Below are 2,453 nucleotides of genomic sequence, written 5' to 3'. Positions count from 1 at the left end.
CTGCCGCAGAGGGCAGTCCTCGGCCCGCGACGCGTCCTGAGAGGCTGCGGAGTTGTCATGGTTCTCAGTTCTTCAGATGATGAGCCCAAACCAAGGGCAAGTTTTCACACACCCCGCGACGCTCGAGGCTTCAGACTAGACCCGGGCTCTGAATTAAACGTGTTTCAAGCCCGCTAGGACTTTTCAAAGAAAAGTTAAGTATCCCGCCGTGATACCTAAACCTTGATTAGTTGTTGGGAGGGCGGGGGAGAGGCTGCTTTTGTTTTGCCCTTCAGTTTCAAGTCCGCATCGGCCCCCACCCACACGGAAGACCACGATCCTTTCTTCTCAAGCCCTGTCACTGCCCTAGGAGAGAACTAAAATTCCTCCTTCTTTTTCTCTAGCAGAGGCTCTTCTCTCTTCCTGCGATCTCTTCAAGTGTTATTGTCAGCCTATCTCTGGATTTTATTACTGTCGAAGGACCCGATACCTATAGGGGGCATGAAAATCATCAGAGAGCTGCCATTCAAATTTAGAATATTTATTTATGAGGCAGAGCCATAAAGTAAACTCCTCCTATCCATACTTGAACTCAATTTTTAAGGGGTAGAAAGAACAATAGTGCCTGACAGTTTTGGCCAGAGATTGTATAAAACAGAAGTCAGAAATCCAGGCTGCGCCATGTACACTGGAAATTACTCTGCTGTCCTCCAGTCAGCTAAGTCCCTGTTGGATCTGTGAAATTTCAGAGCCAGGAGGTGCCACTCATTGTAGCAGTTCACAGTAGAGTCCAGGTGGTTCATTCTTGGCTTCACAGCTGGTTAATGGCATAGGTGAGACAAGCATCTTGGATTTTTTGTGTTCTATGCAATGCTTTCTGGGAAAGTCGAAGTAGAAAATCAATTTCTATTTTAAAAAGGTGAACTTTAAGTTTGAAATGTGGTCTAAAGAATATGATTAAGGACTAATGCTAAAGGAATGAGAAATATGGCTTAGGGTTATGAGTGCTAATTCCAGCGCTAATTCCAGCGCTGGCTATTTTGATTTCAGTACTCATCCTCCTTGCCTTGGTAAAAACAAGGTCAACATTCAGTCGCTTCAAAGCTGAGCCGAGTAACAATATAGAGTGTTATGTGAATGAGGAATTACACGGATGCATTTGGAGTATGAATATTCTGCCCTGTTTTGAACCTGCCCTTCTTCCCATTGTGCCTAGAGCCCTACAGATGGGGCCATTTTCTCTTCCCTCCCAGTTGCTCTCCCATCTTCACTACTACCTCCATTCATATTTCTGCCACCCAGTCCTGGATGTCTATTCTAAGCCCCACTGAGATCTCACTCTCCTCTTTTCTCTTAGCACTTACGACTGTTAAATACAACTGAGCACTTGATCCCATTGAGGCTTTTTTGGCTCAATATTGATTTCATGTGTATTCACTTCTTTTTCAGGACAGGGACAGAATGATAGGTTCTTTCTGGACCATCACAATGTACCTGCCACAAGTGGAGCTCAAGAAATAATTTTTACAGATGTGATAATTACATTTAGGTTACTCAATTGAATTATATTTTGGTAACTCTAGTCATAAGTCTCAGGGTCAAAGCCAAATAATTTTAAGGTAAACATACACATTCCTCATCTGGAATTTAAAATACAGTACTGGCTACCTATTACAGGACCTACTAGGCACCTCATCCACAGGATTTCATTTACTCTCTCACAGTAGTCTTTAGGTTAGGAATTGTTTTTCATGACTTTATAGATAGTGAAATGGAGCTTTAGAAGTGCATGTAAGGTCACATAGCTGGTTAGTTGTGAGACTATGATTTGGAGCTAGGATTTGAATCCGAGCCTATCTGGTTACATAGACTGTGCTTTCGATTCATTACATAGAGTCTAAACAGATTTTTTTTTTTTCCTAATTTGAGAAGGCAGTATTTTAGACATCAGAATATTTAATTGAAGTTTAACCTTAAATTGAGTGAAAATGTAAAAGTAACCATGTGAAAGATTTATTATTTGATCCTCATGAATGACCTTAATCAAGTCACAAGAAATGTCTCAATTTCCCCTCTTGTAAAGTGGAGGGAAAGGATTAGATGATCTTTAAAGCTGTCTCACTCCAATACATCAGTTTAACAGATAAGCTAACTGATCCTGTAAAAGTGGCCTGAAAAGCAAAGAAACAAGGCGAGATCATATGCCAGACCTTAGTTTTCTTCTTTGTACTTTCTCTACTCATGCTTTGAGTACTACTACTACAGATACAAGAGGTTTTTTTCACCTGATGACTTAAAAGCCCTTATTGATAAACTTTATTTGTAAATTCGCCAGTAGTTAAAGTGCTGTGTAAACGGCATTGGTATATAGGAGTAAAAAGTTGGATCAAGTTTTAATAACCCTTTCCTGAAAACTTTTGGGTTTGAACTAATTTTGCTGTTAGCACTGATGAAGGATATTTTTTTGACTTCGT

This window comes from Eubalaena glacialis, chromosome 16 (assembly GCF_028564815.1).
Source record: "Eubalaena glacialis isolate mEubGla1 chromosome 16, mEubGla1.1.hap2.+ XY, whole genome shotgun sequence".
NCBI classification, from domain to species: Eukaryota; Metazoa; Chordata; class Mammalia; order Artiodactyla; family Balaenidae; genus Eubalaena; species Eubalaena glacialis.
The sequence above is the reverse complement of the archived record's forward strand: the minus strand, read 5'-3'. Positions refer to the sequence as shown.